This window comes from Camelus bactrianus, chromosome 3 (genome assembly GCF_048773025.1).
Source record: "Camelus bactrianus isolate YW-2024 breed Bactrian camel chromosome 3, ASM4877302v1, whole genome shotgun sequence".
NCBI classification, from domain to species: Eukaryota; Metazoa; Chordata; class Mammalia; order Artiodactyla; family Camelidae; genus Camelus; species Camelus bactrianus.
Genome location: NC_133541.1, coordinates 40797945 through 40822923, shown reverse-complemented (window position 1 = coordinate 40822923; position 24979 = coordinate 40797945). Strand labels below are relative to the sequence as shown.

Below are 24979 nucleotides of genomic sequence, written 5' to 3'. Positions count from 1 at the left end.
GACGTGTGGTTTGGTTTCACAAGCAGATCTTGAGGAAGGCTCTTAATCCTTTGGGTAAGCAGGACCGGAGGTGCACACTTTTTCTCTTCTACTTTTGAGGAGCAAGAAGGAGGGAAAATTGGGCTACAGGAGGTCTCAGAGGAGTCTTCAAAAGTTCAGCAGGGGTCATGGTTCCAATAGAAGCCTGAAGGTGGAGTTCCTACTCAGATTTTTCTTCTCCTGCCCTCAGGCTGGTGTGTCGATCATTGAGCAATAGTATTACAGATTCATTGTTGACTGGTTACAAGTTAAAGTTAATCAGTGGTCTTATTACTTGGTTTAATAGAACACTACCCTTTGAGGGCCAGAAGAGCACTAAGAAGAATGTGCTTTCCTTGCTTAAAGGGACATGAGAAACATTTGCTGGAGGGTTTTATTGAGAAGGCTTCTTTCCATTAGACTCTTCAGCCTTTTCACTGCCAAGCCAAACACAGATAAGGGTTCACTCGCTAGGTAAATAAGTACTGTATAGCTCTTACTTTGTATTCTGGCAAGTTGTGAGACTACAGTGGTAGCCTGGCAATTCAGGAATGGGTCTTCTTACATAGTTGGAAGAAGGGAAACACAAGTCAGCTTTCTAGGAATTTAAATTTCATCTGGTAGCAATGAAGAGGACCCTTGAGAAGCATTATGACATGGCATCATTATGCAGGAGTCTAATAAGAGTGACATAACATTGCCTGCCTCATGTACACTTGTGATTTTTTGCCTTACTTAAAAATATGTAACAACTTTGTGTAATCTGATTTCTAAAAACTCTATAATTTCATGCCAGAAATGCCAGGGCTGTTTAGCATGCAATTGAATTTCACCTAAAATTTAGGAGGGCATTTTATTGAAATACCTTTGCATTCTTTTTATGAAGGACTCAAAAGACTCAGAGAGAGGACAGTGGGAGATAGAAGTTAAACGCCCCTGCTTGCTAGGGGAGGAGGCTGTCCCGTGCTGCAACCTGTGGTCTTCTCTGAGGAGATCTGAGAAAGATGTGGGACTAGTGATTGCGGATGGGGATTAACTATTTTTTCTTATTTGGTGCTTAGCCCACACATTTAAATGCTTTTGTCAGTCTCCCTTTGTGATGCTTAGAGGTCACTTTGATCAAAAGGCAAAATGGGGTGATTATAGCACTTTGACTCAACATGGAGACTTCTTTTTCCTTTTTCTAGGCTCCCACATCCTTTCAGTGGGTTTACCCTTTCCCGGTTCCAAGGAAAGTTTAATCTAGTAAGTCACAGTTTGGTTGTTCCTCTGTAAACCAAGGGCTCAACTCATATACTAACTCATTTTGTTTTGTTTTCTTTGATCTAGATGCTTCATGAAATGAAGTAAGATATAAGTATAAATATATACGCACGTATTTTCAACAGCAAATCCAATGAATAATCAGAGAAAGGCAAGATGGCCTGCTTCTTAAGAAAAGGAAAATCCTTATCTATCCTGTTAGCATCTCATTTTTTTTTTTTTTTTACATTTTTCTTCACTTCATGTATCAAAACTACAGGAACTCAGCCCCAGAATTGCATTTTCCAGAGTTTATGTTTTGGCCAATATGTATGCTAATCACACTTGTCTTATGAGAATTTTAGTGAGTGGGAGAAACGTTCAGCTTGATAACTGGGCATGCATTGAAGGACAAAAGGGATTAATTCTCCTGCTAGATAACAGGGCTCTGCTCATTTTAGTCAACCTAAAATTCTGCCAGTGTCTGATTGTCTTCTAATGAGATTTCAGGTCATGGCTGACCGTGTTTTAGTACCATCGCTTCCTCTGAGTGACAGAACTACCCAGAAATTCCAGCATATAAATATCAAACTCTCAGCTTGATTCTGATTTTCTGTTATGACCACATGCAATTTGTTTGTAAACACTTACGGCCAATAAAGTTTAGGTAGCACTCATAATTACACAAACCCCTGTTGTTCACAAATCCTTGGGGCTCAATCGTAAAGTCAACCATTGTTCAAGGCATAAGTTCAGGTTTAGATATCATACAGCAAAGATTTTCCTTTAGGTGAAATATTGATCCTATCAAACATAATTTTTCTCTTGGCTTTCTATTTTACTGTCTTTCATTGCCTCTAGTTGTAGTCCCCTTAATTTCTGTTAGTAATCCCTTGTAATTGAAACATGAAAATAAAAATTCATACTTTCATTTAATTTTTTAAAAAAATTTGATTGAGGGATAGTATGACAGAGGAGGAAAGTTGCCATCAGTAATATCAGGGTGTCCACAACTTCTGAAATTAAGTATTATTTTCAGTTCCAGCAGACTTTCTACTGTAGTAACATGGCTTTTGCACTTTAAACTGTTGACAGGTTACATCTTCCAAGGGCTGGCTAAGTGGGTGGCCCAAGCCAGGGAAGTTACAGACAATTCCTACAGAAGGAAGAAAGGGAGAAAGTATTCTCCATCATATGAGAATGATTACGAATTTGGGATGTTTTGCTTCCATTAAATTCTTCACTTTCCATCCCCTTGTTTCTGCACCCATTTTATCTATCACTGAGTTATTTCGCTGATGCTGAATTATTCAGGTTTCGAGAAAAACAGGGAAGTAAGGGAAAAAGGAAAATAGTTCAGAATTCTAAGAGGAAGATCCCAAGGATGGAACTTAACAACCAGATTCCCACTTGCCTCAGGCTAGAAGTTTCTTTCTTTCTTTTTGAACAACAGCCACACTTCACCTCTTCCTCTCCTTTTTCAATCATACCCTACAGACATTCATGTTCATAAACACCTTGGCTGACTATAGCATCATCCCACCTTTTTTTTATAATAGCTCCAAAATGTCACCAAACCAGAGTTAACTTTGGTAACTTCTTACCACTCGATCGATGATTGTATGATGTTTTTAGGTTGTTAATTCTGTCACAACCCATAAACATACCCAAGACAGTGTATTTCAACTAGAGATTATGTTGTGTCAAATGTGGGGATATATATTTGGTTTCAAAGATGGATAATCTGGATTCCACGTAGATTATTGGCTACGGAAAAACAAAACAGAGCAAAACAAAAAAGAAACCCTCCAGGTTTCTAACTCTAATTCTCGTGTTACTGCTTTGTGTGACCTTGTGAAAACTCTCCAGAGCTCTTCACCACCTGTTGAAAAGGATTCGGTGGATATTAACCCACTTCATGCTGAAGTGTAGACTGTTAAAGAAACTCTTATAGCACATTGGTGATAATAACGTATTAGGCTGTTCAGCAATGACATGCTAAAACCTCTTGGGTGAATTTCTTAAAATACAGGTAACAAATACAACCATCGTATACTTCATGGAAGAGATCAACACTGATTGAATCCCCTCTGTCCCCTGTACATGCCACGTGTTTTCACATAAATTACATCCTTTAATGTCAACAGTAAGTTTGGGAGGTGGGTCTGATCTGAACTACTGTTTGTGGATGAGGAAAGTAATGCCCACAGAGGGTGAAAAAGAAAATAAACTTGCTCAAGGTCACATATCTGTTACTTAGGGAGACTGACCCACTGAAGCCAGGTCTGACCCCTTTAAAAGTCCAGTGTCTTTTTAGTCACCATATTTATTCTGTTCTGTGGCAGATGCCTTAGCACTCTGACCATGGACCTTCTGGAAGATAGATAAGCAGGAAGACCAGAGAAAATAAGCAGATTCCCTGTTAGTTAGCAAGTTGGGGGAGTACACAGGACGCCTAGTGAATGTCAACGGCCTTTCCCTGAGAAACCCCTCCTGTTCGTGTTGGGACTGTGATCTGTCCCTCAGCCAAGTCGGCAGATCTTTTTGTGTTTTCTTGAAATTTAAAAAGGAATTTGAGGTGATCTGTGTTCCCAAGGCCACAGTGGCCTGTGAGGTTTTTTTCTGTGAATTAGGGAAAGGTACTTCTCTGGGTGGGTACATTAGGAAAGGCACCCCATGTTGAGCAGATGAATTAGAAATGCATACTGTGGGGCTTGATGAATGGACTGCAAAGCGAGAGGCACCCCTTCCTTCTTCTGCCCACAGACTCAGCCAGGGAGCAGAGATGATTTCAGCTTCCTTCACCGAAATTGGGCAGTGATCAAACTGCACAGTCCCGGCCCTGCTTTTATCTGGGCACTACCTCCACCTTGAAGGTGACTGTGACAATTGGATGAAAGGTTTTTGAGAGTGCTTTGCTGACAAGAAAAGATCACACATGTTTTGAGTTTTGCTGCCATCATCCATCATTATTACTTCCTTCCAAATGTTCTAATTACAGGTCTTTGGAATTTTTTTTTCTTTTTCTTTTTCTTTTTTTCACCAATAAAGAAGATTAACATTTTCTACAACAGACCTAATGTGAAAGAACCAAACAAACATTTTAATCACAAAATAGCCCAATATCTGAGCTGCTGAATAATGCCATTCTTAGTGAATTGGATTAAAACACATGGATTAGAACATACTGATTTATTTACACATAGGGTATGCTCAGATAAATATAAATGCTCAGATAAATAGGGGGATGCTCAGATAAATATGCTCAGATAAATATAACAGTCCTGCCTTGAAGACACTCATAGACTAGTGAGGAAAACATCTACAGAAACAAATAATTACACAACAGTGCAGAGCATATTAGTATAGGAGTATACAAAGTGTGCCGGGAGTTCAAAGGCTGGAACAAGCCAGCTGGCTGGTCCAAATACTTTAAAGGAATCTAGAAGGGGACAAGTTAAAAGTGTATCTGATGGGTTTGAGAATTAGTATTTATTGGTGACACTTTGGGGAGTGGTTTAAGGGAGTGTCTGGGAGTGAGTTGTATTTCAGGGGTTATAAAAGGAGAGAAAAATAGTGCATACTCTTTTCAGAATTTTGGACAAGAAGGACAGAAAGAGGGGGAAAGAGGAGGAGGGAGGAAGGAAGAAGGAGAGGAGGACCCAGTAGTTAGTGTAGAATACCCAGTAATTTTAAGGGTCAGGGAGCACGTCCCAAAGGAAGTATCCAGAGATGGGACCTGGAGAACTAGTGAGAGCATGACTTCCTCCAGGACGGGAGGGAGATGTGGAAGGATGGATGGCAATAGTGTAGAGATTAGGGAGGTGGAAGGGGAGCCCGAGGTGGTTTTGGTCTCATAACCTCTGTTTTCTTTGGGAGGTGGCATTCTGGTACCTGTCTCAGAGGGAGGGCCCTGGAGAGGCAGGTAGAGTTGCTGCTTAGTCAGGCTGATTGTGTTTTGGGGATTCCGAGGAATGCAGACTTGATTTTATTGTTTTCTCCTTGCTAGTGGTGGAAGTTCTTTTATAAACATATTAATTAGATTGTAGTTCCAGTTTCATGACCTAATTTGGGGAATGTGAGATTTTATAAGCTGTCTGGCAAGAACCCTTGGGTGACAAACACAAGTTCGAAGATTTTTGCCTTGAATTTTATCTTCAAATGACTAAAAATCATAGGGGGAAGAGTCTGCAGAACGATTTCAACTTTGCTTACTTTTTAATAGGAAGCTACCTTTCTCTGGTTTACGTTGCAGTGTCACAAATCCATATATATAAAGCCTGCTTTTACAACGATCTCTTCAAAACCCTTCTGAAGATTACCTGAAAGTGTCACTGGTCTGAGAAACTTACTGAAAATAACAAAATGTAATATGACTTGAACCAGAACTGTTATAACCTTGATTAGATACTTATAAATTTAAATTATCTTTTATGTTTCCATGATACGTCAGGAGGGGGAAATGACAAATATAAGATGTAAATTAAGGGAACATTTTACCTAGCCTTGTAAATTTTGTAGACCGTAATTATCAACCCTGTTGTGTACCATGAGTTTGGGAGATACTGTGAATTCCTTTTATCTCTGCTAATTATGAGCATTTTCTCCCAGGTCAGCAGAGTTTCCTCTTTAATATCCTTGGCGTCCAGTGCTCACGATTACCTTGTACAGGGTTTCTTTGTGGGATTTCTGCTTCTGCTCCAAAGCTCTGAATAAGGTCACTTAGAAGGGAACTTCCTTCTTCCCTCCCTTTTAGTTCTTGATGTAGTTCTTAAATCTGAAGATGAGGAGGTTGAACTATATGATGGCTATAAAAATATCTATAGTTCTATACCTCACCTTATCAACTTACTCATTTCTGTCTTATTAGGCATGACTGTCCTTCAGTTAAAGGGAATGCCGAGAAATAATAAATTGATTGACAAGGTACCCAGGACTGAATTCTGATGCTTTTCTGAAGTATTTGGCCCCTCCTGTAGAGAACCCTTAGTCTCACAGCCTTAGGTATTTAGCTTAATTCCTTCAACACAAAACTTCATTTTAAATAGCAGCCTTTTTTTTTCATCGGGACGATGGCACCTTGATGCTCATGAATGCTGGTAGCAACAGTAATTGAGAAAATGTATCTCACAAACCATTTACGTGTCCCCTATGTCCTCTTGAACTCTTCTCTTGGTCGAAGGTCTAAAGCTTATCCTTGTTCCTCCAGCTTCCATCTCGTCTGACGAAATAACATGGGTTGAAGTTCTCAATATCAGATACATAGTCATTGGGTCACTTTGTGTTTGTGTGTTTGCTTAGTAAATTTAAAACAAATCACTGTCATGGTGATGGAGAGGCCCTTGCTGTTTTAGAGAAGAATGAAGAGCTAGAAAGTTGATAGGAGGCAAACTGGCAAAGCCCAAGGATTACTAAGGGCAGTGGAAGAGACCTCTCACAAGCTATAAAGTGTGGAGTCTTGGGTGTTTGAGTTCTAATGTTCCCCCAAAAAGTAAAGACTCTGGTTCTTGTCATACCCGAAAGACAAGTTTACAGTCGGGAGATGGTGCATTATTTTAAAAGATTTATTTTTAAAAAAAGGAAAAGTGCACTTCCAAGAATGGGAGGCAGCCTGTTTCAAGGGAGGAAAAGTGGTGGTTTTGGTCTCCCCTTTCTCTTACACCCTCGCTTAGAGGTGGTCTCTTGATAGATTGCTGGCTCTTGTCCCTGGAACAAGCTTAGTCATGTTTGTCCCCGTTGCGCATGTCCTTACCCATGGTGTACACAGAAAAATCCATGGAGTTGGGGGGCTAAACCTCAATGTTAATTATAATACAAGGAATATTGGTCGTGTCTGATTAGGTCTTTTCTGCTACTGCGAGGTTGTGGCTGTCGAGTTTTAACCAGTTTTTTTTTTTTTTCCCCACCTGTCTGCCCAGTGGCCCCACTCATCTAACTACCTAACACTAAAAGAAGACGACATTTGTTGAAAAGTCTCATTTTCTAAAGAATAATCCTTGCAAGGTTGATTTTCAAGAAAGGCGAAGTGTTCTGGTGCAGTAAGATGTCACCCTTTGAAAGACTAACTGCATTTAGCCAGAACTTCACTGCACATCTTGCTTCAAGGAACTTTCTATGACCAAGCTAACCTGTGAGACTTTCGAGTAACAAATCACATTCCACTCTGTTCATGAGAGTAGCCACCGTGACCACTTTTTTCTACTTCCTATCCTCAGTACTGGCTCCATGCTGCACCCAGAGGCACTCAATACATTTTTCCTCAATGAATGAGTACGTGCAAAGAAAAGGATGAGTAACAAAAATTATATGGTCGGTATTATTTAATTAAATATCGTTTTGCATCATTCAAATAATGTTATTGTGCTATATTTTGAGATGAAGCAAGGAAACTCATGCTATGAAAATAATAAAGATGATAATAATAATAATAATAAATATCACATTTGAGAGGTTATTAATGCCCTGTATAGGTCAGGCTTTTTATATACATTGTCTTATTTACTCCTCCCCACAATCCATGGCAAGGGTACATTACCTACTTACGATGGTCTGCAAACCTTGGGTAAATTATCTAACCTCTCTGTGTGCTTTGGTTTTCCCACTTGTGAAGAAGGAATAATAAATAGTTCTCACTTCTTAGTGTTGGTGTGAAGAATAAACAAGAAGACCTGTTAAGTGCTTGGAAGAGCACCTGTCACTCAGTGAGTAACCAGTAAATGCTAGCTCTTGTTACTGTACAGATTAGGAGACTAGACTGTAAATGGTTAACCAGATGGCCTAGGGTAATCTAGTTGTTTAGTGGCTGGTCTCTTCCAACCTAAGTCTTCCCATCAGCTCTAGATTGTTTGAGGACCAAGCTGCTTTTGCTGTGTCACATTCTTGGAACTTTTTGGTGTATACCAGAGACAACACCTTGGGTTCCTTGGGTTGAGTTTGAATTATGGAAAACAATGCATTTCTCCTTGTCTCTCAAACCTCAACCAGAATCACCTACCTTTAGAAAGCTTCTGTAAATTTCCATAAAAATTGTCATCTTGAGTGTAAATAATTCCCACACATCTTGGTTTCTGATATTCAGAAGAGTTTAACCCTCTTTGCAGAGGCAGCTATCCTGCTGCATTGTGTTTATCTACAAAATCCAAATGATGTTGGACTTGTTGGAATGAACTTGTTTATCTGTTGTATATATAGTAGTTAATATCTGCAAAACTCTAACTCTTAATTTATCCCTTCCCACCCATTTCCCCCCAGTAACCATAAGTTTGTTTTCTATGCCTGTGAGTCTCTTTCTGTTTTGTAGATGAGTTCATTAGTAAGACACTAATTATTTCTTTAAAACCAATAACCAGTTAATTCACTTTTATTTACCAGAATATTTCTTTCCTTGAAGAGGTCTATGTTTTCTCTTTCTGGCAAGACAATATTATGTAAATTAATCTGCAGCTGGTCCACATCTTCATTGAAAACATACGTCCATTTCTTCATTTTTAACATTTATGTGTCCTTTTAATTATTTTTTTGTGATACATGATATAGTTCTCAGACGTGGCTCAGCCTTTGTGTATGACTCTTCTCTCCTCTTTTCATACATCTTACACCATCAGACTGAGCTCTAAAAAGTCTCCTCCTTCATATCTCTTCTCTTGCCTGCAACAGGTCCTGTATTGGACACCATGGAGCATAGGTCCTGCTCACCTGGCCTCTGCCTTTCTAGTCTAATGCATACATGGCAGCAACTATTAGTATTGATGTTCCCTTCCTATTTATTCCACCATACAGATCCAATATTTGCGTCTTTAAATATAGCCATCTTTAAGATTTTTCTTCTCAAATGATTAGACAGTTATCAAGTACACTATGCTAGGCATATGGAATTTAGGCAGTAGTTTCCATCGTTAAACATCTTACTTGAATATATACCTAACTCTCTGTGTACAATTGTTTAATTTTTTTTAATCAGAAAATGTAGGACACATATTTCCTATGTATTATTTTTAGAGCCATGTATTGCTTTTGATTTTTGGCAAATATATAAAGTTGTATAATAATTACCCCAATTTCTTTTATACCCCTTGGCAATATCCCCTCTCCTGATTCCAGCCCCCAGCAACCACTGATCTGATTTCTATCTCTGTGTTTTACTTTTTTACCAAATGTCATGTAAATGAAATCATACAGTTAAAATGTGTATGTGTGTGTGTGTGTGTGTGTGTGTGTGTGTGTATATATATATATATATATATATATATATATATATCTCCATCTTTAGTACAGAAGATACAAACATATGCTTAAGCTTTATATAAATGCTGTACTTTTCAAGAAGGGCTGGGGATGCTGGAGCCCAGCTAGTCCCCAGCCCCCACCATGACTCCCTCCTCCCCTTGATCTAGTGCCCCTGTTGGGGCTCCATGGTATCTGAAGTCACTACCCTGTTCATGATGGGTCTAGTCCTGGGGAGCACTTGCACTTTCTTGCCCTTTGGCCATGGCAGACTCCTGCTGAGCCATCAGAACTTGGTTTGCTTGACCTTCCCTGAACTCCAGGTGGGGTTAAGCCCTTCTGTTCTCGTAGAACTCCTTGTCCTTCCTATAGCACCATGTGTGTTGCTGTACAGTCATTTATGTCCATGTGCAGAGAGATGGCCAATTCAGTGACTCAGAGCACTGCCTCCAGATCCAGAATGCCTGGTTCAAATCTGGATCCAAGCTTTCTAGCTGTGTGACTCTGGCAGGAATTGTTTAGCCTCCCTGTGCCTTGGTTTGCTCATCTGTAAAGTGGAGGTTAGAATAGTTTTCCCCTCCTGGGCTGTTGTGAGATTAGAAAGGTGTAATATATATAAAGTGCTTAGAAGGCTCTGGGCAGTCAGGAACTCCACCACAGTGAGTTGTTCCTGGAGCTATTTTGCGTTGCTGTCGCCCTCAGAAGCAGGCTCCGAGAGAAGGACTTGAGTGCAAATGTTTTATCCAGGGGGTCATCCCTGGAAACACCAATGGGGGAGTGGGAAAGTGAGACAGGAAAGGAGAGAAAGCCCAAACTGAGTGCATTAATGATCAGGTAGTGAAGCAGGCAACTGCAGCTCAGTGCTGCTGGCGACCGCTAGGAGATGATGGAGAGCTAGGTTCACAGTCGTTCTACCCAAGAGATGAGGACACTGCAGGATTTACCCTCCAGCACCCATTCTTCATTGGCTTTTGGCTGCTCCTAGGAGTGAATCCCTGGTATCCCAGCCCACCCTGCATGCAGGCAGAGCCATAGGTAGAACACAGCACCTGCTTAACCTAGGATGCCATCGGCACGTAATTGCTGAGGGGATATGGACACGGCCCTGACGCTGACTGTGACAGGACTGTGAACAGAATTCTCCTGGGCTTTCTGTTTTACTCTGTTTTCTTAATTTTCCCTGGCTCTTGTACCAGCATTCATAGATTTTGTGGAGTGAGGGAATGATGGAACACATGGATTTTTCTCTACTTGACCTTCAAAGCTCTTTGTAATTGTGTCTCACAGTATCTGTCTCCAAGTCTCCTGATTTCATTCTCATGGTTCCCGAACTACATTCCTCTTCTTTAATTATGTTGGTTTTCTTGCAGTTCCCAAACACATCCGATTCCCACACATGGGATGCTCTGCCCTCTGCTCTGTCTAACTAAGTTCCACTCATCGTTCAAGTTCCCCTCAGTCTCCAGCATTTCATCTCTTCCACGAAACCTTCTTTGAACTCAGAGCTTCACTTTTAATTCCCATTGACTCAAATAGACTGCATAATTTAGTGTTTGATTATCTATTGACTGTTGACATTCTGTAATTGATGTATGTTTCAAGGCTAAAGAAAAACATCCATGTCTTACATACCTCTCGTCTTTTTCACAAACTTGGCCACATCATACATAGTAGGAATAATATACTGAGAAGCAGCTGCGTGGGATTTGGAGTTAGACAACCATGATTGCATCATTATTCTTATGAACTCTTACGCCCTTAGGCAACTGTATAACTTTCTTTTTTTCCCCTTCATCTAGAAAATGTGGCTAATAATCCTACATCATATTGCTTAAGGATAAATGATATATTATATGTAAAATGCTTAGCACAGTTCTTCTCAAGAAGTCAATAAGTCTATGTTATTATGTAGAATTCAAGGGGAAAGTAACATGATTTTGAGTAAAATGTTAATTGTTTTTTCTGCATGATACCAATGAAATACATTTGAAAAATTACCAAAAAAAAAAAAAAAAAGAAAGAAGTAGACACTCAATCTACAGACTCTGACAGATTCTTTGACTCTGAAGTAATCGATATCTTCTTAGATTTTTCTCATTGTTATGCTTCTGAAGTTTTTCATTTTGCTCTTGCTTTGATTTTCAGTTGGTTTCAAAAGACATTAAATGACCTCTCAAGACAAAGATATTAGAGATGTGGAAAATATTAAAATTTTTTGTGAAAAATAATTCCTCAGTTGAACCTTTGAACAAGTAGGCTATATTTTTTATATTTCATTGAAAGTATCCATCATATCTATTAGCTAAAATGATCATTGAAATAAGGTTTTACTCTTGCTTTATCATGAAAGAAGATCAAGACCTCTTTTATATATTTGTAATTTTCTGATCAGAGTATACTCTGAAAACTTAAGTTCAGCTTTAACATTTTAAGGTTCTAGAACTGTGATTCTCTGGTGGAGATGGTGAGGGTGAGAGAAGGTGTCTGTTAGGAAAGATAATTGTATCATGTGTCAGAAATTCCTGCAAGAGTTTGTGCAAAACCCATTCATCTTAGTAACAAGAAGTATCAGAATCTGGGGGTGGCTGCATGAGGGGGAGGAGGAGGTGGCATGTGCATGTTGACAAAGCATTGAGGGGTCTTGTACCCATCTCTCTCTTAGCAGGAGGTACTACAAGAGAAGGAGCCCGTTCTTTACAGCCATATTGAACTAAGTTCAAATTCACCTCTGACAGTGATGGGCTGATTCTGAGCAAATGGTCTGACTTTCTAAGCATCAGTTTTGTCATTCATAATAGAAGAATACAATAGGAGCAATCAACCAGATTTGTTGTCAAGATTCAGTGAGATAATATTTTATTCATTGGTTCAAACCTTGCCCTGTTCCAGGCAGCATTTCAAGCAACATCCGTGGTGTATAACTATAACTTGTAGGGGAGAATGGTGAACACAGGGCAGAGGGAAATTAGGTATAATGTTAATACTCACGTGTCTATGGAATGAGGTGAGGAAAATTATGGTACCTTCACAAATGGTGCCAGAATCTTCTTGGGGAAGAGACATGTCTTTGCTGGAAGAAATACTTTGAAGATGCCCTTGGGGTAGGAAGAGAGTCCTTGAGAATTTGGCTGCTGGGAGGTGCTCAGGTCTCCTGAGGGAGAATTTGCAGAGCCACCTGGAATGGTGGAGAAGGGGAAGAGAGATTAGAAGAGGAACTGAGAAGAGAAGCCTAGGGAAAGCTGAGAACTGTGTGCACTCAGTCCATAAAGAGACCCCTCCCCAGTGACAGGAGGGAAAAAAAGACCACTACTGTCTGCATGTCTGATTTCAAGCCTCAGAAGGGCTTGAAGGAATTTCGGTGGGGCTGGTGGTGGGCAAATGAAAAGGAGTTGTGTAGTATTAGCAAGAGAGCAATGAGCCCTGCCCCAGGAAATGGTCACATATTCAAGGATTAAGTTTGGAGATTCTTACTGGTCATGAAGTTGGGAAGTTCAAATCAATTTTGTCTAGATCTCAAGGGAGACCGGAGAGCCCTCCACCTTCTAGGAGTTTAAGGGTATTCAGATAACATATAAAGTTCACACTAAGCTTCCTAGGAGCCAGTGTTAAGTCAGGAAGCTTCTGTACAAATCCCAGTGTCCTTGAGATATAAACAACCCTGTGGTTCAGGGAAAGCACACCTACTTCTGCTATTAAGATCGAAAGGAAATTTGTCCTAAGGATGTGCGTAAAGAGGAATGAGATATGTAAAAATCAGAGAACCTGTATACTTAAGATGTTTGATGCATTTTAGTTTCCCTCCTGTTTCTTTCCTTCCTCACAAATTTCAGTGCAGGTTGTAGGCTACTTGAAGGCTCTTTGGAAATTGTAAACAGTATGGTTAGTTAATAGTACAAGGAACATTATATACCAGGTTTCATTACAATTTCATTAAATACTATAGAAAATACTGAGGTGTTCATAAAAAGATACTGTGAATAAAAATATATTTTATGAGAAAAATGCTGTCTTTCCAATACTATCTTGAAGTTAAAAACATTCTCACGTACTTTGAGTTGTCTCACAGACCATCATTGCACCAGGTTATAGAGTTATGGGTCCTGCATTTGTTATGGTGACAGTCATACAGAATGAGGCAGCCTTGGCTGACTCTTAAGGAGATCTGCATCTCAGATGCAAGTGTTCTTGAGTCCATACATGACTTTCGTTGTGTAAGAGCAGATGTGTAAGTCAAACTTTTGAGTGAGGCTGCTCCTAGTTGGATCTGTTAATTCATGTCAGTTTACAAGATTGCTTCCCTGTGATCGATATATTTCAAGCACATATTCCTGTGTTTAGGACAATGGGAACCATGAAAATAATTATGAAATGACAAGCAGTCTGGAAGGAGAATGAAGACAAGTGCCCAGGGTTCTGGACATTATGAAATCCTTTACATGCATGAGCCCAGATCAAAGGAGTTGTTTTTTTTTTAAGAATCTCTGATATGACTGCCGTTTATTTTCCCTCTGAAGCAATTCTTCTTGGCAATTAAAAAAATTACTACATAAAACCAAAAGAGAATGGAATTCTAGAATACAGGACATAAAGGCTTCATGCATTTTTTCCTTTTTCTCATCCTTTCTTCATTTTTCACACTTATGTGAATTGGCTATTAAAAGTTGACCCTAAGAATTTGATTCTAATACTCGAATGTTTGAATTAGCCACGAGTAAAAAATCTTTGATTGAGTCCATTGGTACCAGACATCTTTACCTTGAGAAAAACCCACTACTTGGAAAGCAATAGTACATCAACAGAATTTTGAAGATTTTGGCCATTTTCCCCCTTTCTCTCCTCAGAATCTATTTTTATTCAGCCTCATCATGAGCATCTCCTTTGGGTAATCTGAGTTGCATGCTTTCCTCACTCCTTCTGTATCCTTAGTTTCTTCAGAGCTTCACTCAAGACAGACAAAAGATAAAAGAAAATAAAAAGGTTTTATTTGCAGAGAAATGGCTTTTTGGTACCTGATTCTTCATGCTCATTCATCACTGCTAAGTGCTCCAGAACTGAGGCCAGTGTTCAGGAAGCAACTAGTACATCAGTCTTATGACTGTTGTTCTTAAACTGAGGTCCCTAGTGCCTTTCACGTTGTGTTTTGTGCATCAACCAAGTGATGCCTGTAGGAACCTTTATGTCTAGTGTGGGGGAAAAAATCTCTTTCATTCCCATGTTACCTTAAAAAAAAAACCTCAGGGAGAAGCAAACTGTTGTCTCCTGTATGCTACAGTGCATAAGGATAGAAGTGAGTACCTATTTCTTGGACATTTGTATGAATTTGTCTTTTAAAAAACACCACCATTTCTCTTGTCAGGAGCTAAAAATTAGGTATTATTATGGCTATCTTTTTCCATTGCTAATTTATTCAAATGTAATCTTGACTAATCTATTATTTTGTTAACATGTCTACTTGATTAATATGTTTTTCCTCTCCTCTGATTCTGAGCTACAAATTCTACCCCTGTTAATTTATTATTTAACCCAAGTCCACTATAAATAAACTTCTTAAGATGAATGTAATTCATCTTTCTTGATTAAAGATACCAATAATATCACTAAGTAGCTTATTTCAGATAGAAATTTGGCTGGCATTTGTTACTTGTTATTTTTCTTCTTGGAGATTTGTCGTTTTGGGCATATTTATCAGTGTTGTTTATTCCTGAAAGCATTAATGTTTAAAATATCTGTATCTTAGTAGAATTGATAGCATTGAATTAGATGGATCAATAACAAGACTTTAAGTGCATTTCAAGGAAATTTACCATCTGTATTGTCCTTTTATTCCAACAGTTTTCACAATTTACGAATGGCATTTTATATATTATTTTATGTATTTTCTATAAAGATTAGAAAAATGTGTTCTTTGGCACCTGAATTTTAAAGTGTTCTTGAATTATTAATTGGTTAATTCTGTATGACATCATTATTTATTAGCCAGGCAGTAATATATATTTCTTATGGGGATACATGTACTTTGAGATATCCAGAAGATGCCAGGAGATTAAATATGGAAATTAAAAAGTACTCTCCTCCTATCATTATGTTCAATTCTGATTTTATACCCGTGTAGCTAGGACAAAGAAGAAGGTGGTGGGGTTTTTTAATCTGTTTTTTTGTTTTTATTTTTGTTTACTTTAGAGTAAGGGAAGGATGGAAGGTGTGTCATCTGAGGGTACCTCTAGCTGTGTCATCACAGGAGAGCTGTGATACATGAATACTCAAAGCTTCTGTCCGGGAAGCCAAGTATGATATTCAGGGACAAATAATAATGTGCTAACCTCGTTCACAGTAATCACAGATAATGTAGGACTTGTATCTGCTATCCAGGTTTGAAGGTAAAATATGGAACCTATTTTGGAGAGTTCACGTAGCAACTCAGGCTACATTAATAGAACTGGAAGGGCCCACAATAAAGAGGTAATGAGTCCACTTGACCCTGCAGCATTCAGACCTCAGCTGGAGTAGTGTGCTCACTTCTGGGCTGCAGACATACTGGAGAGGCATCTGAGGAGAGGAGGGATGGAAGCAGACTCATACCTTGTGACATATAAAGTGATTGAAGGACTGCAGATGTTAAGGAGAAGAAAGAAAATGATGCAGTAATGGAAGGACTGGTGCTTGGATGAGACTGGTTCTTTGTGGCTGCAAATATGAAATGTAACAAGTGGGTATACCTAGTAAGAGAGATTTAACCCCTGAATGGGTCTGGATGTTCTAATGGTCAGAAGAAGCATTTCCTGTGACATAGCCTGCATGGGTCCAATTGTGGAAGTAAGGATGGACAAATGGACAATATTAGCTAGGATCCAAAGTCCTGAGCAAATGATAACATCTTAACATCTTAACAATTTTCTGATATTTATCTTTTTTCTAGTTGGTTGAAAATGTTTGCTTTCTTCACTAGTTTTCCCACTGTTTTTGTTTGTTTGTTTGTTTGGTTTTTTTTTTTTTTTAATGTCTTAGAACACTAAGCCACTCTTGACTCTTTTCTTTGTCTTTTTGAAAGATACGGCCATATAGATAATGCATCTCACGTTTCCTTTTAGTAAACTTTTCTTTAAATAAGTCATGTATTTAGCAATTGACTAACATTCTAACCTGGCTTTAATTGATGATGTATAACATGACCTAATATTTTCTAAAGAAATGTGGAGAAAGCAATTAGTCATAGAGTAGTATATGAAGGGTACTATGTCTTTTGTTTAAGTAAATTAAATATTGGCTTATATCAGTAAGATTAGATTTGACTATCTAATTCTACCAGTTTAAATTAAATTTATAGACTTTTAGAGTTTCTTTAAACATTTTATTTTAAAAGAGTTTTAGATTCCTGGAAAAGTTGTAAAAATAGTACATATACCCCACACCCACTTTCCATTATTATTAACATCTTATATGAGTATTGAATTTTTGTTATAAGTAATGAACCAATACTAGGAGTATTGTTATCTGAAGCCCATACTTTGTTCAGATTTTCTTAGCTTTGCTGAATGTTCTTTTTCCTATTCCAGGGTCCCATCCAGAAAAGCACATTACATTTAGTTGTGTTTCCTTAGATTCTTTTTGGCTGAGAGAGCTTCTCAGATTTCCTTTGTTTTGATGACCTTGACAGTTTTGAGGATTACTGGTCAGACATTTTGTAGAATTTCCCTCAGTTGGGATTTCTGGTGTTTTTGTCTTGATTCTACTGGGGTTATGTGTTGCAAGGAGGAAGACCACAGAGGATACAGTGCCATTTTCATCACACTCTCAAAATGTCTTACTGTTACTCGCGTTAATCTTGGTCATCTGGTTGACATGATTTTGTCATGCTTTTTTTCACTGTAAATTTTTTTTTATTGTGTTAACTTATTATTTTTCCATATTTTCATACTATTATCTTTGAAGGGAAGCACTAGGCACAGCCCACACTTAAGGAGGGAGTTATGGTCAACCTCCTTGTAGGCAGAGTATCTCCATAAAGTATTTGGAATTCTCCATAGGAGATGTGTCTGTTCTCCTCCATTTATTTAATTGCTTATCTAATCATTTGTTTTTATCAGTATGGACTCATGAATATTATTTTATACCTATTATGTTTAAATTTTAAATTAAATTAATACTATGCTGAAGCTCAGATTTCTTCTGTTGTGGCCATTGGGAGTTCTTTCAGTTGGTTCTTGTGTCCCTTTTACATATCCCATCATTGTGGGATTTGGGGTTTTTCTTTTTTAGCATTTTCATTGTAAGATGCAGACTCGTCTAGTACATTTCCTTCCCCAGTCATAGATTCAGCCAGTTACCCAAGGATCCCTGGTTTCTTTCATCAGAGAATGGTACTTCAAACCAAGATTTTGGTCCAGAGTATTCTCATTGCTACTGGGTATGAGTGCTTCTCAGCCTTCTTGGCTGACAGCAGGGAAATACACGTGTGTATACTGACCTGTGTAACTATGTGTAACTATCTGTATATATGGTTAGACAGAGAGATAGATAAGTAGAAAAGCATGAGTTCATACTGATGTTTCCAACTATAATCCATTACAACCTGCATCATTCTAGCCTCTCCCCCTTGTTTAGACATAACCTCCCTTCCAACGGTAAGAAACTTCACTCCCACCGTCTACCATTGTTCAGTTCCAGTGGAGTTGTTGCAGTTAGCCTGCCTGAAATTGAAATACATAAGTAAAAGTTGTATTTTTCTCAAAGGCTTAGAAAAATTCAATATTACTTTTTTCCAAAAGAATTTTTTTTTTATCCTGGAACTCATGACTTTAATGGCAGTTTCTTTTTATTTCTTTATTTATGGAGGGGTGGTAAATTAGGCTTATTTATTTACTTATTTATTTTTAATGAAGGTACTGGGGATTGAACCCAGGACCTCATGCATACTAAGCATGTACCCTACCACTGAGCTATACCCTCTCCATCTCTGGAACTCATGACTTTAAAATAGTGTTTGGGTTCCAGACATTTTTCTGTATGTAAAGATTGATAAAGTCAACTTTATATTGTTCACAATTATTTGGGTTATAGATAATGTAAATTCTCAGATATTTCCACAATTTAAATGTATCAGAGGGGAGGAAGGTTTAGCTCAGTGGTACAGTGCGTGCTTAGCATGCACAAGGTCCTGGGTTCAATCCCTGGTACCTCCATTAACAATAATAAATAAACTTAATTACCTCCCCTCCAAAAATAAATAGCAAACAAACAAACAAATAAAATTTAGAAAATAAACTTATCTACTACTTTAACTTTCTTTTCTGACAAACATACTCCCTACATAATAACTATATCTGTAATAAGAAAATTGACTGATTTGAATTTTACCTTCTTTACCTGTAAATCTCTGCGCTTCCTGGGGAGATGCCAAGAAATGCATGCTGGCCATCACCTGCAGGTCGCTCAAAGAGAAGAGTAACTAGTAGGACCCACCATTAGCTATTCGATATTGGCTGCCTCTTATTTACTGAGAGTCTTTGTAATCACAAGGGGAAGCAAGGATTTGGCTTCAGACATTAAATCAAGTCTTTTTGAGTGGCTAGATGGTTAGAAACAGAGTGAAGAATAGATTTTCGATAATAAGCCATACTTTCAATGAATGTCCTAAGGAAAAATAAGGTTAAGATCTGAAATAAAATAGTTCATATGCCTCCAATTTGCATTTAATTTTGTGTCAGGGTGAAAGCTAATATAGAAAACTTCTAATGCAGAAATTATAAGACTCAAGAACACTTAACTTCCACTTAGGCTCTAACAGAAGTATACTATCCTAACAGTGTCTTTGTTTGTAGTCTAAGATTTTAGGAAATTAAAAAAATAATAATAACTAAATAAACTTTTAGGAGAGTCAGTGTAGCTCAGTGGTAGAGTGCATGCTTAGCATGCATGAGGTCCTGGGTTCAATCCCCAGTACCACCATTAAAATAAGTAAGTAAATGCATAAACCTAATTACTTCCCCACAAAGCAAAACAAACAAACAGAAAAGCAAAAAATAAATAGATAAAATAAAATATTTCTAAAAAATTAAATAGCCATATTTTCTCACTCAGTCCAGAAAGAAGAAATACCGTGTGAACATAATACCTAGGCTAGGAAAATGGTCGATAAGTTAAGTTGGTCTTTGACACCTGTTTTCAGCTTCAGCTCCCTCAACCTCATTACACCCTGTTATCTCCCCATGCCCCACACACTTATTTCCATTCGCTATCCATTTGTAGACATGGAGGGTAAAATGGCATGCAAAATCAGATACAGTTCCTGCCCACATGGAATTCATAGTCCTATGGGGCAAGGAAACATTAATCAAATTGCCACATACACACACGTACATGAAACTGCACCAGGGGCAGATGCTATAAAAAAGAAACACACAGAGTTCCAAGAATCTATGAGGAGGTTTGTGACCTAGTCCAGTAGATCAGGAATGGCTTCCTTAAGGAAGGATTGTTTACACTGTGATTCGAAAGATCAATAGGAATGAACCAGGAGAAGGAACATAAGAGAGAGAACTCTTGTGGTAAATGAACAAGTGGTGAGTGGTGAATAAGAGCCAGGGGAAGGTGGGCTCAGAGGGAGAGAAGAGGCTCAGCCTTCCTTGTCTGCCACACTGAAGATTCTTCCTTTATCCTGAAAGTAATGGGCAGCAACCACATTTCCAAGATCAGGAATGCGTTTCTCATCTGTGTGCCTCTGAAAGTCAAAATACGACCCGTATTTCCAAGGGGGAAAACCAAATCCCACCCACCCAAGCCTCTAACACTTCCAGTTCTCAAGGTGTGAGATGTTTCTGGCTGAGAGGGGGTGTCATTGTTTAATCTACACAGAAATAGGCGTGTGTTTGTATTTATTTATAAAATCTTATTTCTTCTGGTCATTTTGTTAGTGACATTAGCAAATGCACTGCCTGCCTCCTCGAGTCTGTTTTTAGGTATTGTTTTTCATCCCCTTCTCTCTCTTCTTGCCCTCTGCTGTCTTGGCTGTCTCCCCATGATTCATACGTTCTTTTCCATTTCCCATCTGTGGGAGGAGGGGTGGTATCCCAGAGGGTAGAGAAGGACCATGTGACTGGAAAAGAGAGAGAAAACTGTAGGAGTTGGGGGATAACTGCTCTCAGGCACTCTGGAGCTGAAGCCTGAAGCATCTGTCTAGAGTCTGTACCATCCCAGTCACTCTGCCAGTTTGACTCAAAGCTAAGGAGAGTCTGGTGCTTCACTTTTCCTCCTAAAGTTTATGCCATAGTCCATTCATTGAGTCCCTCCTTTTGTCACCCAATAATCCTGAAACCATTTCCCTCCTGCGTTTCAGGCAGTAATTTTCTAAATAGTGTACAGGCTTCAGTCTCGCCACCCACCCCATCCTCCTTGCCTCTTCTTCCACAGGGACCTCTCTAAAGGGCAAAACTCAGCCCATCCCTCTCCTGCACAGTGTTCCCTGAGTCTCCAGTGTCTTTAGTTTGGGATTTCTCAACTTCACATGCCTCACCCTAACTGCACCCTGTTTGTGGGAAGTGTTTTACAACTCCTTAAACACATCATCTTTTTTTTTTTTTGACTTTAATAAAACTTACTGGATTTAAAATTTGACTTTTATTATTCATAATGTCAAAATCATAGTTTTAAACAAGTAATTCTTAACTCCTTTTATGGAGGTAAAATTTGCATACTTAGCAATGCACAAATCTTGTGTACAGTTCAGTCATTTTCAGAAATGCATAGAACCAGGTAATCACCACCCCAGTCAAAAGAAAGAGCATTTCTATCATCACTGAAAGTTGGCTTCATGTCCCCCTGTAATCAAAACGCTCCCTCCATTGTTCTAGTTTCTATCACATAGTTTTCCACGTTCTTAAACTTCATAGAAATGGAATCATACAGTATGTAGTCTGTTATGCCTGGCTTTTTTGGCTCAGCGTAACATTTCTGAGATTTATCCATGTCCTGTACGTTAGTTCATTCTGGTGATTGCTGAGTAGTGTTCCGTTATATTAATACAATTCTGTCACAATATGTTTGTCCTTTTTCCGGTTGGACATTTGTTGTTTCTAATTTTTTGAAACATGGTGAATAAAGTTACTATAAACAAGTACTTTTGTGCACGTGTTAAACACATCCTCTTATTTCTTTTGTCAGCCTTTGACCAAGCTATTCCTTCCGATCAGAATGTCTCCCCTCCCCGACCCCTTCTGCTTGGTGAGACCTGTCCCTTCCTTTGAGACTCATCTAAGGCTTGTCTCTTCTTAAAAGTCTTCCGCTCCCGCTGTGTTACACCCAGATTTCTGTGCTTCCTCGGCAGCCTGTGAATTGCTTTTTGTTTTGTTGTTTTTTTTTTTAATACCACTTCCCCAGTAGAACTGTGCATGCTCTTTTCTTGTCTGCCTCTCCAGTAAGAATGAGTTTCCGGGGGGCTCCTGTCATGTCTACCTCATTCATTGTGTACCCTCCTCACCCCCAGAGTGGAGTTTGGCATCTGCTTTGTGTCTGACAAATGCTTTCTCGATTAATGAATTAATCCCATTATTTTCTGCCCTTGTGATCAGTCCTCTCAAGTGCGCCATGCTCATTTGGAAAAGTTGAGCTCTGACTGGTCAGCATCTTCTTGGCCAGCCAGTTTCACCACAAATAGAATGGGTTTTCCTTATCCAGGTGTCTCTAATGCTTCTCCTACACTCATGGGTTTGCACAAAGTGCACAGTACTTATTGGTCAAAGTGACCTCATGGCAACCCCTTATAGCATTGAAACCTCTCCTTGTGACCATTCGAGAGAGCCTCTCTCATTGCCAACCTCAAATCAGACACCCATCCAGCCCAACGCAACCCAACCCAACCTTGAGACTGTATTTCTGGTTTTTACAGATTCATTTCTTAGGCTTTTCCCTTCATCTGAAATCTTCATTCCATCCCCCGCAGCTGCATAATATTAAAAATATTAAGTGTTTACCTTGGGCCAGGCATTAGGCCGAAAACTGTACATGACAAACTTTGCTTTATCTTTGTGAATATCCTTGGAGATAGGTTTTACTCTCCTTGCAGAGAAGGAAACTAAAACACAGAGAATGCGGTAACTTACCCGTGCTCACACAGCTTGGGAGTGACAGAGCTGGGATTTGAACCCAGGCCCCTCTGAGGGGCCTTTCTCCTACTTCACATCCAATTCAAAGACCCACTTCTCAAGTTTTTGTTGTTGTTCTTTTTTTCTCCTTTCCCTCTTTTTTTTCTATGGACCTGTTTCAACAACTATGTATTTCTTAGCGTTGGGCATCTATCATTTTCTGCATCCTCCTGTTCATGATCTTTTCATGCATATAACTTGCCTCCTCTTAGAAGCAAATATGGAAATTTTCTGCTTTGTGATTTCCTCCCTGAGAGATGGTAAAGCTTGGGGCTTCTGAGTGTGGGTTCTGGAGGAGGCAGGCTTCTGGGGTTCATATTCTGGCTGTCCTCTGTACCAGCCGTATCACCTGGGGCAAGTTCCCTCACGTTTCTCTGCCTCCATTTCTGCATCTGTACAAAAAGGCAAGTTGTACTCTGACTCTGAGAGTGGTTGTGAGGATGGAATGGGTTAATGCCCTCAGCACACTTACAGCAGCGCCTGGTGCATAATGGCTCCTCAGGGAATGGCACTTAGGCTCATTCCCTCACAGCCCGTAGGGGCCCTTTGTACCCAGGTGATGTCCCCACATCTCAGTTGGGTGACTGGTGCAGGAAGTATTCTCACGGGCTGCTGTGGATGCAGGGGATTGCACTCCTGTTGAGGAGTTCTGTTCATGACCATGGGCTTTGATTTGCTTCTCTCTCTGTCAGGGAGTCCTGCTGCTCCAACCCTGGGGAACTGAAATGTTGTGAAACCTCTTTCTGCTCAAATTTCTCAGACTCTGAGATTCCTCCGGGGTTGCTGCTCAGCGCTTCAGGTGGCAACCCTTCTCTCCTGTCCTCAGGCCTGCGGAGAGCAGTCACTCAGCAACCTGTCCAACACCTGTTGTCACCTCACCCACACTTCCTCAGTGCCTTGGCCCTGCCCACAGGGGCCAGGCCCGCTTGGAGCCCTCTGGTCACAGAGTTTGGAATCAGCCAACTGACAGCTCCTTTCTCAAAAATGGCCAGTGGAATCACATGCACATTAATATTTATCAATAGCTAAATACCATTGAAAAGTGAGGAAGAGCCCTCAGGTTAATCACTGTGTCTGATTTTACAAGATGGCTAAGTCGTGTATAAAATATCTCACAATGACAGGCCCTATTGTCCTGAGGATTCAGCGCTACTGAGATGCATTTACCATGTGAGAGAGTGGGAAATAGATTTCCTTTCTCTCTCCAGGACACAGAAAACGGGAAATAAGATGCTTTTCTTGGTCACCAACATCAGCTTCTTGTGAAGATCTTACTTTGGTTAAAGTATTTCTTAAAAAGGACTCAAACCTAAGTAGATAAATATACTTTATTTCAATGTGCAAGCATTTGACATAACTATGAGTGACAGAGAGAAAAAAACAGTTTCTTTTTTTAAAAAATGAGTTCCCTCCCAGTGGTTTATTTGAAAGTGGATTTCCATCCAGAACATCTTCATTTGTCTTCTAATTTTCATGCAATTTGAAAGGGTTAGGTTTCTTACCGTAGGGATCATGTTGATCAAATCTCAATGGATCGGCTGAGGCATTCTGATTTTACAGGCAAATTTATGTCTTGTCATTTCAGGAAATGTTTCAGGAAATGCTTCCTTCACTACCATCTCTGACGAAAATCTTATTTGTATAATATATGGACATAGTATATTCCTCTCCTGCAACTTAATCTGTGTAAAATTTTAGATAAGATAAATGATCTGGTTTTTTTAAGTGTAAGAATAAGCAGTTACCCTTTTGTGATATTCATTTTAAATTCCTACTGGTATGGGAGATTTAAATGCATGTCCAAAGAATGGCCTATCAATGAATTCTCCCCATTTTATCAGATGTTTAGATGCACCTTTGAGAAAGAAGACTTCTGGCTTCCTCTGCATTCTCCAACATTTCTAAACATCTATTGGCATGTGAGGTGGAGACAAATTGGTGCTAGGAAGCAGGCAGGAAGCCAGCAGCAGTCAGAAAATAAAGAATAAAGTAAACATTTACCATATTCACTTTACGGAGTTAACCTAGTCTTTTAAAATATTGTACTATTGATTCCATATCACTAATATATTACTTCTTTCTAAAAGTCATTAAAATAAATGCACACTTTTTTTTCCTTGTACTCTGCATTTTTCAAATTTCCATAAACAAAAACTATCAATAAATAAGCAGAAGCTCTACTGATTGCCACTTCTAAGATCTGAAAGGACTGATTTGACTTACCAGAAACTTACTTTGGGCAGGTGAGCTGTTCTAAGAAGGAGCATACTTAACTTGTTTTCATTGAATAAATTACAAATCAGGGCTAATAGTTTGTAAATTATAAAAATATTCCTCTTACTTGGGTAGGTGTATTAGTC

The 24979-nt window shown here is 39.1% G+C and overlaps 1 protein-coding gene and 1 non-coding gene across 4 annotated transcripts in view; one reads left to right on the top strand and one right to left on the bottom strand.

Annotated features, from left to right (window-relative positions):
- PDE4D (phosphodiesterase 4D) overlaps window positions 1–24979 on the top strand; it is a 1348493-nt gene that overhangs the window by 833553 nt on the left and 489961 nt on the right. The gene's annotated exons all lie outside the window — the stretch shown is intronic.
- Window positions 18358–18429, bottom strand: TRNAT-AGU (transfer RNA threonine (anticodon AGU)). The gene has a single exon. It is a non-coding gene; the product is annotated as a tRNA-Thr (tRNA).